The following is a 14,487-nucleotide window of genomic DNA, read 5'->3' on the forward strand; positions in this document are numbered from 1 at the left end:
GTCGCCGCACCACCACCGAGGCGCGCCGCCCTGCCGCCTCTTCCTCTCCTTGCCGGCGCACCTTCGTCTCCGGCCACCTCCTGCAGCTCTGGCGTCGTCCCCGTCTCCGGTGAACCTCGGGAGTCGTGCACAACTACAGTGCCCTGGCCAGATCCAGATCTGAAACCTCCCTCGGTTGACTTTTTCGTCCCTAACCCTAGCATTTTTGCATACTTTGGCATGCCATAACTCTGCATCCGTAGCTCCGATTCGTGCGTGTAGCATATCAAAATGTTTGTCTCGACGAGTACATCATTTCATCTTATTGCATCATTTTTATTTGAGCTCATCTTGATGCCTGAAATGCTGTTGGAAGAGGGCTATGTGATGAATTTGTCAGATCTGTTTCAGCAAATAGACTTTTGTCATTTTTCCCATGATTAATGTGTGCATGCTATGATCCTGAGCTCTACATGTGTTTTGATGAATGTCATATTATCTTTACAGAGGTGCTTGCCATGTATTTTTGTGATCTATGTGGTGACTATCACAAGCATGCAAAGTAGCATAATCGTTGATGCTGATTTCAGGGACTTCATTTTGCACTAAGTCCTTGTCCTGCTTTTGTTTTTATGTCATATGTTCATGTTGTTTCCTAGTGATCCGTGCCTCTTTTGAGGATGATCAGTAAGGATGTTTTGTTAACATTGTGGTGCTCTATCCATCCATGTCTTTGTTTGCAATTATGGAGCACCCTAGCTTGAGTCAATCGAGTTCTACTTTTGCTATAAAATGATCCTGGCAGATTGTTGACATGTTTAGCGATTTTGCCGGGGTTGTTTCTATTGATCTGTACATGCTATGTTGTTGTTCTTGCCATGTCTAGCTTCTATTCCATGTCTTCTTGATGGGTGTATGCTTAGTTTCTCATGTCATGCTCTGTAGTGAGTGCATCGAGCTCGTAAACATGCCTACTTGTTAACTGTTTTGCATGCTCCGGTTTTTCACTACGTCTGAATCTGTTTATGTTTTTGCTATGTTCACATGCTTGCAATTGTATTTTCTGATCCCTTTTGGCTCAAGGTCACTAAGGGACTTTTGTTATATTCTTAGAGTAGCTTCATGCCATGCCTTTATTTTCCATGATATGTTCTTGTAGCATGTAGTTTTCATGCTCTAAAGATTGCTTCCTGATGATAAATTCCAGACTTGTGTTAATTTCACTAAGTCTGAAACCTGTTATCATTTGCACTTTTGCCATGCTTGTTTGAACCTGTTAATGGATGAATTAGCCGTAGCTCAGTGTTCTTCTTTTGTCAAGCTTCATGAGTGGATCCCTTCCATGTATTTTGTTGTTATGTTTGAGTGCTGTAGCATGTTGTTCTTGTTGCATTTAGATGGCTACTTGCTGATTATCGCAGACCGGTGCCATATTTGTTTTGCTTGCCATTTCCAAACCGTGCATCCGATTCCGGTGATCTTTATATCGATTTCAACCGAAATCAACTCACCTTTCCAGTGGCACTCTTGGTTTTCCAAGTTGAGGCCAGGTTCAATCATTCCTTTGCAAATCTTGCATATGCATCACATACCGCATCCCGCATATCATACCATGTTGCATCATGTTGCTCGAGCATTGCACGTGGTTGATTGTGCTCCTTTTGCTAGTGTTCTTGTTTGGGTAGAGCCGGGAGACGAGTTCGTGAACAAGGAGCCCGTTGAGTTCGCTTACGACGATCAAGGCAACTCAGAGTACTTTGCAGGCAAGATGACCATACCCTCGAAATCACTTCTATCTTTGCTTGCTAGATGCTCACTCTTTTGCTATGCCTATGCTACGATACCTACCACTTGCTTATCATGCCTCCCATATTGCCATGTCAAACCTCTAACCCACCCATCCTTGCAAACCATTGTTTGGCTATGTTACCGCTTTGCTCAGCCCCTCTTATAGTGTTGCTAGTTGCAGGTGAAGATTGGAGATCGTTCCTTGTTGGAACATTGTTTATTGTTGGGATATCACCATATTATCTTGTTTATCTTAATGCACCTATATACTTGGTAACGGGTGGAAGGCTCGGCCTTATGCCTAGTGTTTTGTTCCACTCTTGCCGCCCTAGTTTCCGTCATATCGGTGTTATGTTCCCGGATTTTGCGTTCCTTACACGGTTGGGTTATAATGGGAACCCCTTGATAGTTCACCTTGAATAAAACTCCTCCAGCAATGCCCAACCTTGGTTTTACCATTTGCCACCTAGCCTCTTTTTCCCTTGGGTTTCCGGAGCCCAAGGGTCATCTTTATTTAACCCCCCCCCCCCGGGGGCCAGTGCTCCTCTGAGTGTTGGTCCAAACAGAGCCACTTGCAGTGCCACCTCGGGGAAACTTGAGGGTTGGTTTTAGTTGTACGTAGTGTTCATCTGAGTGTGCCCTGAGAATGAGATATGTGCAGCTCCTATCGGGATTTGTCGGCACATTCGGGCGGTGTTGCTGGACTTGTTTTACCATTGTCGAGGATGTCTTGTAACCGGGATGCCGAGTCTGATTGGATTGTCTTGTGAGAAGGAATATCCTTCGTTGACCGTGAGAGCTTGTGGTGGGCTAAGTTGGGACTCCCCTGCAGGGATTTGAACTTTCGAAAGCCGTGCCCACGGTTATGGGAAGATGGGAATTTGTTAATGTCCGGTTGTAGATAACCTGAAACTTAACTTAACTAAAATGCATCAACCGTGTGTGTAACCGTGATGGTCTCTTCTCGGTGGAGTCCGGGAAGTGAACAAGGTGTTGGAGTAATGCTTGACGTAGGTTGTTCTAGGATCACTTCTTGATCATAGTTGTTCGACCGTGGTTTTGCCTTCTCTTCTCGCTCTCTTTTGCGAATATGTTAGCCACCATATATGCTAGTCGCTTGCTGCAGCTCCACATCATACCTTACCTTACCTTTAAGCTTAAATAGTCTTGATCGCGAGGGTGTGAGATTGCTGAGTCCCCGTGACTCACAGATTCCTTCCAAAACCAGATGCAGGGACCGATGATACCGTTCCAGATGACATGACCGAGCTCAAGTGGGAGTTTGATGAAGACTCTCGCCGTTACTACATGTCTTTCCCAGATGATCAGTAGTGGTGCCCAGTTGGGGCGATCGGGGACTTTGTCGCATTTGGGGGTTGATCTTTATTTTGGTACCGTAGTCGGACCCTGATTGTATTGGATGAATGTAATTTTATTTATGATATTTATGTGACGTGGCGAGTGTAAGCCAACTATGTACCTTTCCCCTTTACTTATTTACATGGGTTGTTGTGATGATTACCTCACTTGCGACATTGCTTTCAATGCGGTTATGTCTCTAAGTCGTGCTTCGACACGTAGGAGATATAGTCGCATTGAGGGCGTTACAAGTTGGTAATCAGAGCCTTCCCCGACCTTAGGAGCCCCCTGCTTGATCGAATCGTTGGTGTTGTTGAGTCTAGAAAAATGTTTTGAGTCATTTAGGAATTATATATCGGAGAGTTAGGAATTCTTTTTATTCCCCAGTCCCTTCATCGCTCTGGTAAGGCATCCTGACGTAGAGTTTTGACTCTTCTCTTCTCAAATTTCACTAAAAAAAATTAGGATCACGCAGGTATCTTGGAATCGTTCCGATGGTTTTTTGACGAGAACATTGTTCTTGGTACCTCCTGACATTTAGGGGTTGTGGCAGTGTCCCGGGGAGTTGAGCTCCGAGGTGTTGTCGTCACAATTTTATCGTTGAGATTCTGGAATACCTGAGTTTCGCCGACATCAAAAATCTCTTTTATGCAGTTGTTGGTGAGATAACCTCGACGCCACCCAGTATTGGGTTGGGAGTTCGGGAGTATTGCCATAACTTGTATAACGGATGCTTTTCGAAGGTTGAGGTAAATGATTTCCGAAGTTTTCTTGGTTATGTGTTGAAGGATGGATACAGCGGGATGTAGGAATTGCTAGCTTTGGGTGAGATATTATGCTTCCCCTGTATCCCCAACACCTGATTGCATAACCGGAAAGGTTCGGGAGTTTCATAGGTGGGAATTCTTGTAGCTCTAGTTCTTCTTCCGCGGATATTTGGTTTGGGATTTGGGTAATCCTCACCAAGTATTTGTTCTTGTCCGTACCTTGTTTTATATTCTTCTACCTCAATTCTAAGTGGCTTCTAAATTTATGGAAATGTGACCGTTTCAATTGGAATGCATTCATTCATTTTGTTCGGATGTGAAGACTTTAAGTTGCAATTTCAATCCATTTGATTCAGCTTGAATATTTGTCTGTCAATATGCTAACGGATGTCACCCTCTTCAGGATGGCTCCTGCTAAGGGCAACAATCAGAATCAGGATCCGCCACCACCACCTCCACCTCCAGAGGCATGGCAAGCTATGATGTCCGCTACCGATGCAAACACGCAGCTGATCATGCAAATTCTGCAAGAGCGCAACCAGGGCCATGGCGACAATCAGAATTAGTTTGCTACACTCAACCAGTTCCTCGCTAATCAGCCAAAGACCTTCAGCAATTGTGTTGAGGCAACAGATGCTGATGATTGGCTCGTGGACATATGCAAGCATTTCGAGTGCGGTAACGTCAGGCCTGAGGACTTTGTCAAGTTTGCCTCCTTCCAACTCAAAGACCAAGCTGCAGAATGGTTTCAGCAATACAAAGATTCCAGAGGAGGCCGTGCAATTACCTGGGATGAATTCCGTCAAGACTTCAAAGCTCATCACATTCCTCAGAGTGTGGTTGAGAGCAAGCGTGAGGAATTCCGCAACTTGAAGCAAGGCACTATGTCTGTTTACCAATACAACATCATGTTTCAGAAGCTCGCCCGTTTCGCTAAGCAAGACGTCCCTGACGAGAAGAGCATGATTTACCAGTTCAGGGGTGGTCTCAGAGAAGAACTCCATCTAGCTCTCGTCCTCTTTGAGCCCAAGAAGTATGATGAGTTTTACAACATGGCAATGAAGCAAGAGGCTGCCCAACTGAAGTGCGATGCTTCCAAGAAGCAAGTCAGAGATGCAACTCCTTCTTCCTCAACTCAAGTGGCTAAGCAGCAAAAGTATTGGCTACCTCCTCCTCCGTGCCGTCAGCCTTATCAGCAGAAGAGCAAAGGTGGCAATGGATCTTCCCACCCACCCAACCTTGGCTTTCAGAACAAGACTTCGTCTCAAGCTCCAAGATCAAGTGCTCCGTATCACCGTCCACTTTCAGAGGTCACGTGCAACAAGTGCCAACAGAAGGGTCACTATGCCAACAAGTGCTTCAATCAGAGGCGTCTTCCTCCTCCTCCTCCTCCTGTGAGATCGGCAAGTACAGTTGTGGTCAAGCATAACCCCAAGCACGCCAAGGTCAACTTGCTGAATGCAGCTCAGGCAGAGGACTCGCCAGATGTGATTATGGGTAACCTTCCTGTTAACGTTGTTCCTACAAAAGTACTTTTTGACACCGGTGCATCGCTTTCTTTTATTTCAAGACCATTTGTTGCCAAGCATGAATTTGTGACCGAAAGGATTCTTTCCCATTGAAGATTGTGTCCCCGGGCAAGCAAATGACATCTAACAATTGCGTCCCGGATGTTACTATCACGTTGGGTGACTATAAGTTTCTATCCTCTCCAGTGGTCCTTGGTAACTCGGATATTGATTTTATTCTTGGAATGGACTAGCTTTCTAAGCACAAGGCTCGGCTTGATTGTGCTGCTAGGCAGATTCAATTGACTCATTCGTCTGAGGATGTAATTGTCTTTGCCGCTAATGAAGATACCATCCGTCTGTTTTCTCTCAATGAGAAGGGTGAACTGGATGCCATCTCTCAAATTCCAGTCGTTTGCGAATATCAAGACGTCTTTCCAGAAGAGCTTCCAGGAATGCCTCCGCACTGGCCAGTTGAATTTGTCATCGATCTTCAGCCTGGCACGGAACCTGTTTGCAAACGTCCTTACAAGCTGGGACCTAAAGAGTTGAAAGAGCTGAAGAAGCAACTCGATGAACAAGAGCATATGGGTCTCATCCGACCTAGTTCTTCTCCGTGGGGTTGTGGAGTTCTTTTTGTGAAGAAGAAGGATGGAACGGACCGACTTTGTGTCGACTACCGTCCATTGAACAAGAAGACTATAAAGAACAAGTACCCACTTCCCAACATCAACGAGCTGTTTGAACAACTCAAAGGTGCTCAAGTATTCTCCAAGCTTGATCTCCATATGGGCTATCATCAGATTCGCATTCGTGAAGAGGATATCCCCAAGACAGCGTTCAGAACAAGCTATGGTTCATATGAGTACACTGTCATGTCTTTTGGCCTCGTCAACGCTCCGCCAACTTTCTCTCGCATGATGAACTTCATCTTCAACCCTTACACAAATGATTTCGTCTTGGTCTACCTCGATGACATTTTGGTCTTTTCCAAGAACAAGGAGGATCATGCCAAGCACTTGCGTTTGGTGCTGGATAAGCTCAGAGAACATCAGTTCTATGCCAAGTTTTCAAAGTGCGAGTTTTGGCTCGATGAGGTTCTCTACCAAGGGCATATCGGTTAATCCTGAGAAGGTGTCTGCAATTGTGAATTGGGAACCACCTCAGAACGTGAAGCAACTCCGCAGCTTCCTTGGTCTCGCAAGCTATTGTCGAAGGTTCGTTGAGAACTTCTTTAAGATCGCGAAGCCTCTTTCCAACCTTCTCCAGAAGCACGTCAAGTATGCTTGGTCTCCTGAATGTGACATCGCTTTCAACACCCTGAAAGAGAAGTTAGTCACTGCTACAGTTCTGACTCCTCCTGATGAATCCAAACCGTTCGAGGTCTTTTGTGATGCCTCTCTTCAAGGTCTTGGTGCAGTGGTGATGCAAGAGAAGAAAGTTGTGGCTTATACCTCTCGCCAGTTGAAGCCCAATGAAAAGAACTACCCCGCTCATGACCTCGAGTTGGCGGCAGTTGTGCATGCTCTTTTGACTTGGAGACATCTCTTATTGGGAAGAAAAGTGGACATCTTCATTGATCATAAGAGTCTCAAGTACATCTTCACTCAGCCTAATCTCAACCTCAGGCAGACTCGTTGGGTCAAAATGATTCAAGAGTATAATCCGAGTATCAAATATACTCCAGGCAAGGCCAATGTAATTACTGACGCATTGAGCAGGAAGGCTTACTGCAACAGTTTGATTCTCAAGCCTTACCAACCCGAGCTTTGTGAAGCTTTCCGCAAACTCAATCTGCAAGTTGTTCCTCAAGGTTTCCTCGCCAACCTTCAAGTCTCTCCTACTTTGGAAGATCAGATTCGTGAGGCTCAACTTCTTGATGCTATGGTGAAGAAGGTGAAGATTGGGATTGCCAAGAGTCAATCCAAGTACAAGTGATATCGCCTTGATGACAAGGATACTCTATTCTTCGAGGATCGCATTGTTGTGCCTAAAGGTGACCTTCGTAAAGTCATTATGAATGAGGCTCACAATTCACTCCTCTCTATCCACCCTGGAAGTACAAAGAAGTACCATGACCTCAAGCAGTCGTATTGGTGGACTCGAATGAAGCGCGAGATTGCTCAGTTCATGAATGAATGTGATGTCTTCAGAAGAGTGAAGGCAGAACACCTACGACCAGCTGGTCTCCTCCAACCTCTTGCCATTCCAGAATGGAAGTTTGACCACATTGAGATGGACTTCGTGACTGGGTTTCCAAAGTCCAAGCGTGGCAATGATGCTATCTTCGTTGTCATCGACAAACTCACTAAAGTGGCTCATTTCCTTCCTATCAAAGAATCCATCACAGCAGCTCAATTGGCAGAGCTATACACCTCTCGGATTGTCTCGTTACACAGCATTCCGCAGTTGATTTCTTCAGATCGTGGCAACATCTTCACCTCCAAGTTTTGGGATTCTTTTCAGAAGGACATGGGCACCAACATCCGTTTCAGCACAGCTTTTCATCCTCAAACTAGTGGCCAAGTTGAGCGTGTCAATCAGATTCTTGAAGATATGCTCAGGGCTTGCGTCATCTCCTTCGGTATGAAGTGGGAAGATTGTCTTCCATATGCCGAGCTCTCCTACAACAACAGCTTCCAAGCGAGTTCGGGCAAGGCCCCATTTGAAATTCTCTATGGCAGGAAGTGTTGTACTCCTCTTAACTGGTTAGAGACTGGTGAACGTCAACTTCTTGGCAATGACTTGATCACAGAGGCAGAGGAGATGTGCAAAGTCATTCGCAATAACCTCAAAGCCGCGCAATCGCGCCAGAAGAGCTACTATGACAGTAAGCATCGTGATTTGGCTTTCGAGATCGGAGACCATGTTTACCTCCGCGTCTCTCCAATGAAAGGTCCTTGTCGCTTCGGTATCAAAGGGAAGCTTGCCCCTAGATACGTGGGTCCTTTCAAGATTGTCAGCAAGAGAGGCGATCTCGCCTATCAACTTGAGCTTCCCTCAAACTTTGCAAACATGCACGACGTGTTTCACGTGTCTCAACTCCGCAAGTGCTTCAAAACCCCTGACCGCACCGTCAACTTCGAAGACATTGATCTCCAAGAAGACCTATCTTATCGTGAGCACCCAGTTGCTATTCTTGAAGAAACTGAGCGCAAGACTCGCAACAAGTCAATCAAATTCCTCAAAGTCAAGTGGTCACATCATTCCGATCGTGAAGCCACCTGGGAACGCGAGGATCACCTCTGTTCTGAGTACCTGGAGTTTTTCCAGTCCTAGATCTTGGGACGAGATCCTTTCGTAGTGGTGGAGTGTTGTAACACCCCGGATGTAATTTACCTTATATGTATTCCAACTCTTGCCGTTTCTGGCACTAAGTTATTTCATTTCGTCGTTGTCGGGTTTTTGCCTCTGTGTGTTGTTGTCTTTTTCATGCATCTCATATCATGTCATCATGTGCATTGCATTTGCATACGTGCTCGTCTCATGCATCCGAGCATTTTCCCCGTTGTCCGTTTTGCATTATGGCGCTCCTATGTCCTCCGGTGGCCCTTTCTACCTCTTTTCGTGTGTGGGGGTTAAACTTTTTCGGATTGGACCGAGACTTGTCATGCGGCCTTGGTTTACTACCGGTAGACCGCCTGTCAAGTTTCGTGCCATTTGGACTTCGTTTGATACTCCAACGGTTAACCGAGGGACCGAAAAGGCCTCGTGTGTGTTGCAGCCCAACACCTCTCCAAACTGGCCCAAAACCCACCTAAACCTCTCCCATCATCTAGAGCGTTCGATCACGATCGCGTGGCCGCAAAACATGCTCAATTTGGAGACTTCTAGCTCCTCCTACCTCTATAAATAGATCCCTCCACAAAAATTTCGGATCCCTACACACCCCAAACCCTAGTCCCTTCTTCCTCCGCGCAGCGGACAAAGTCCGCCGGCGCCAGACGTGTCCGCCCGCCGCCGCCGACCAATCCGCAGGCGCCACCTGTCCCGGGCGGGACCGCATCGCTGCCGACCGTGTCAGGCCCGCGGGGCCCGGAGCCGGCCCACCCGGCCCGTTCCTTCCGCCGCCTGTGCCTCGTAGGCGTGCCCGCGACGCTCTCTCGCCGGCTCGCCGGCCTCTGCCGCGCAGCTTCTCGCCGCCGACTAGAGGCATCCTCGCCGCCGACCAGAGGCGTCCTCGCCGCCGCCCAGCTCGCCGCCCGGCCGCCGCCACCGCGTCGCCGCCCCACCACCGAGGCGCGCCGCCCCGCCGCCTCTTCCTCTCCTCGCCAGCGCACCTCCGTCTCCGGCCACCTCCTGCAGCTTCGGCGTCTTCCCTGTCTCCAGCGAACCTCGGGAGTCGTGCGCAGCTACAGTGCCCCGGCCAGATCCAGATCTGAAACCTCCCTCGGTTGACTTTTTTGTCCCTAACCCTAGCATTTTTGCATACTTTGGCATGCCATAACTCTGCACCCGTAGCTCCGATTCATGTGTGTAGCATATCAAAATGTTCGCCTCGACGAGTACATCATTTCATCTCATTGCATCATTTTCATTTGAGCTCATCTTGATGCCTGAAATGCTGTTGGAAGAGGGCTATATGAGGAATATTTCAGATCTGTTTAAGCAAATGGCATTTTGTCATTTTTGCCATGATTAATGTGTGCATGCTATGATCCTGAGCTCTACATGTGTTTTGATGAATGTCATGTTATCTTTACAGAGGTGCTTGCCATGTATTTTTGTGATCTATGCGGTGACTAGCACAAGCATGCAAAGTAGCGTAATCGTTGATGCTGATTTCAGGGACTTAGTTTTTCACTAAGTCCTTGTCCTGCTTTTGTTTTTATATCATATGTTCATGTTGTTTCCTAGTGATCCGTGCCTCTTTGGAGGATGATCAGTAAGGATGTTTTGTTAACATTGTGGTGCTCTATCCATCCATGTTTTTATTTGCAATTATGGAGCACCCTAGCTTGAGTCAATCGAGCTCTACGTTTGCTATAAAATGATCCTGGCAGATTGTTGACATGTTTAGCGATTTTGCCGAGGATGTTGCCATTGATCCGTGCATGCTATGTTGTTGTTCTTGCCATTTCTAGCTTCTATGCCATGTCTTCTTGATGGGTGTATGCTTAGTTTGTCATGCCATGCTCTGTAGTGAGTGCATCGAGCTCGTAAACATGCCTACTTGTTAACTGTTTTGCATGCTCCAGTTTTTCACAAAGTCTGAATCTGTTTATGTTTTTGCTATGTTCACATGCTTGCAATTGTATTTTCTGATCCCTTTTGGCTCAAGGTCACTAAGGGACTTTTGTTATATGCTTAGAGTAGCTTCATTCCATGCCTTTATTTGCCATGATATGTTCCTGTAGCATGTAGTTTTCATGCTCTAAAGATTGCTTCCTGATGATAAATTCCAGACTTGTGTTAATTTCACTAAGTCTGAAACCTGTTATCATTTGCATTTTTGCCATGCTTGTTTGAACCTGTTAATAGATGAATTAGCCATAGCTCAGTGTTCTTCTTTTGTCAAGCTTCATGAGTGGATCCCTGCCATGTATTTTTTTGTTATGTTTGAGTGCTGTGGCATGTTGTTCTTGTTGCATTTAGATGGCTACTTGCTGATTATCGCAGACCGGTGCCATATTTGTTTTGCTTGCCATTTCCAAACCGTGCATCCGATTCCGGTGATCTTTATATCGATTTCAACCGAAATCAACTCACCTTTCCAGTGGAACTCTTGGTTTTCCAAGTTGAGGCCAGGTTCAATCATTCCTTTGCAAATCTTGCATATGCATCACATACCGCATCCCGCATATCATACCATGTTGCATCATGTTGCTTGAGCATTGCACGTGGTTGATTGTGCTCCTTTAGCTTGTTGTTCTTGTTTGGGTAGAGCCAGGAGACGAGTTCGTGAATGAGGAGCCCGTTGAGTTCGCTTACGAGGATCAAGGCAACTCGGAGTACTTTGCAGGCAAGATGACCATACCCTCGAAATCACTTCTATCTTTGCTTGCTAGATGCTTGCTCTTTTGCTATGCATGTGCTACGATACTTACCACTCGCTTATCATGCCTCCCATATTGCCATGCCAAACCTCTAACCCACCCGTCCTAGCAAACCATTGTTTGGCTATGTTACCGCTTTGCTTAGTCCCTCTTATAGCGTTGCTAGTTGCAGGTGAAGATTGGAGATCGTTCCTTGTTGGAACATTGTTTATTGTTGGGATATCACCATATTATCTTGTTTATCTTAATGCACATATATACTTGGTAAAGGATGGAAGGCTCGGCCTTATGCCTAGTGTTTTGTTCCACTCTTGCCGCCCTAGTTTCCATCATATCGGTGTTATGTTCCCGGATTTTGCGTTCCTTACACGGTTGGGTTATAATGGGAACCCCTTGATAGTTCGCCTTGAATAAAACTCCTCCAGCAATGCCCAACCTTGGTTTTACCATTTGCCACCTAGCCTCTTTTTCCCTTGGGTTTCCGGAGCCCAAGGGTCATCTTTATTTAAACCCCCTCGGGCCAGTGCTCCTCTGAGTGTTGGTCCAAACAGAGCCACTTGCAGCGCCACCTCGGGAAAACTTGAGGGTTGGTTTTAGTTGTACGTAGTGTTCATATGAGTGTGCCCTGAGAACAAGATATGTGTAGCTCCTATCGGGATTGGTCGGCACATTCGGGCGGTGTTGCTGGACTTGTTTTCCCATTGTCGAGGATGTCTTGTAACCGGGATGCCGAGTCTGATCGGATTGTCTTGGGAGAAGGAATATCCTTCGTTGACCGTGGGAGCTTGTGATGGGATAAGTTGGGACTCCCCTGCAGGGATTTGAACTTTCGAAAGCCGTGCCCGCGGTTATAGGCAGATGGGAATTTGTTAATGTCCGATTGTAGATAACCTAAAACTTAACTTAACTAAAATGCATCAACCATGTGTGTGACCGTGATGGTCTCTTCTCGGCGGAGTCCTGGAAGTGAACATAGTGTTGGAGTAATGCTTGAAGTAGGTTGTTCTAGGATCACTTCTTGATCATAGTTGTTCGACCGTGCTTTTGCCTTCTCTTCTCGCTCTCTTTTGCAAATATGTTAGCCACCGTATATGCTAGTCGCTTGCTGCAGCTCCACATAATACCTTACCTTACATTTAAGCTTAAATAGTCTTGATCGCGAGGGTGTGAGATTGCTGAGTCCCCGTGACTCACAGATTCCTTCCAAAACCAGATGCAGGGACCGATGATACTGTTCCAGATGACATGACCGAGCTCAAGTGGGAGTTCGATGAAGACTCTCGTCGTTACTACGTGTCTTTCCCAGATGATCAGTAGTGGTGCCCAGTTGGGGCGATCGGGGACTTTGTCGCATTTAGGGGTTGATCTTTATTTTGGTACCGTAGTCGTACCCTGATTGTATTGGATGAATGTAATGTTATTTATGATATTTGTGTGATGTGGCGAGTGTAAGCCAACTATGTACCTTTCCCCTTTACTTATTTACATGGGTTGTTATGATGATTACCTCACTTGCGATATTGCTTTCAATGCGATTATGCCTCTAAGTCGTGCTTCGACACGTAGGAGATATAGCCGCATCGAGGGTGTTACAATCTTCCCAAGTATAAATACTACCAGGCGCTAACTGATTCAGCCACGCTCTGGCTGAGCCCTCCAACATCAAAGGAAGGTGCTTCATGGACACTTCATCATTGCCACCACCAATCTGTACAACCACTCGATAATCCTCAAGCCAAGTATCAGGCTTGGACTCGCTAGTGAACTTACTGACTCCAGTCGCCAACCTGAAGTTGGGAGGAATCACCGCAGCCTTGATGGCTCTGCTGAAGCACTCTGGACCTGAGACATGTACCCTGCTGCTGGTTGGGAAATCTCTGTCATGACCCTCTCTGTGAGCTCTGTTTCTGTTGACCAGACCCTGAACGAGAATAGATCTCGCATCAAAGCCCGGCTCCCTGGGGTCGACTGCAATCCTTCGCCCACCACTGTGAGGACGTCTGTCATCATGCTGCCGAGGCACGTATGACCCACTCCTTGGGGGAGGCGTGGGCACTCGCCGATAATCATCGTGATTGAGTCGGTGATCATACTGCTCGCGGTTTCTGTACTGATCTCGCCGGTCTTCACATCCTTCATGCCTCGGGGGCGATCTCGGGCTGTGAGCCGACTGGGTTGTGTCTGCAACCACGGATCTGCTATGGATCCTATTCTGCGACTGAGATGCTGCTATATTCTGCTCTCCCGCCGCACGGAGCAAAGCCCGGATCTGCACCAGACCTCGACCAGCTTCTGACTAGGAAGGTTGGATTGACTCCACTATTCGGACCGCAGCTGCGAGATTCTGGATCGGAGTTCGGTATACCTGAGTCGGAGGTAGAAAAAGTTGACATCAACTGGACTCGGGGATACACTGCCGAGCACGCTCATCGAGTGCGCGCTGGAGGTTCTCCAGTCAAGTCCGCTCAGCCAAGTTGGCCAGGCGCGCCTCCTCCAAGGCCTGGGCCTCAGGGGTTTCTCCAACGATAGGAGTGTGAAGCGCATCCATGTTCCGGCGGCGAAGTTCTTCCCTTCGTTGCGAAGAGAGGGGTTCGGGGCGGTACTCTTTGTGAACATGCGACGGATCGCCGCCCCCGTCGCCTCCTTCTTCACGAGTGAAGCCAGGAGGACTGCGTGGTCCATTGACCATCATAACTTCTACCGCGGGGTCGCTGCTGTCGCACTCGAATGCAGTCTCTACGGAGCCAGTCGAACAGGCCGTAAAGAGTTTCGTCAGGCTCGATTGCCACGACTTGGGGGTGACCGACTAGCGAGCCACCGCATGCTTCACCCACCGCTGAAGCCTCGATCGACCGGAACGCTTGCTCCGGCGGGCGGCAGGGAGGGGGGTCAGCACAGGAGTCGATCGATACTGAGTCGACGGCTGCCGTAGGACAACGCCACGGATGCGCGCGCGAAAGTGCGTTGCCCCGCGGACAGGGAGCGCCTCGACATCAAGTGGCGCTTCTTGGAGCCAAGCGGAGTCGTCGGCGACGAACACGAGCGCACCAAGACGGATCTCGCGGCCCTCGGCCAAACCTCCGCCCGAAA

General features: G+C 47.6%; 1 pseudogene; it reads right to left on the minus strand.

Annotated features, from left to right (window-relative positions):
- LOC119300977 overlaps positions 1 to 14,487 on the minus strand; it is a 51,814-nt pseudogene that overhangs the window by 28,807 nt on the left and 8,520 nt on the right.

This window comes from Triticum dicoccoides, chromosome 1A, assembly GCF_002162155.2.
Source record: "Triticum dicoccoides isolate Atlit2015 ecotype Zavitan chromosome 1A, WEW_v2.0, whole genome shotgun sequence".
Classification (NCBI taxonomy): domain Eukaryota; kingdom Viridiplantae; phylum Streptophyta; class Magnoliopsida; order Poales; family Poaceae; genus Triticum; species Triticum dicoccoides.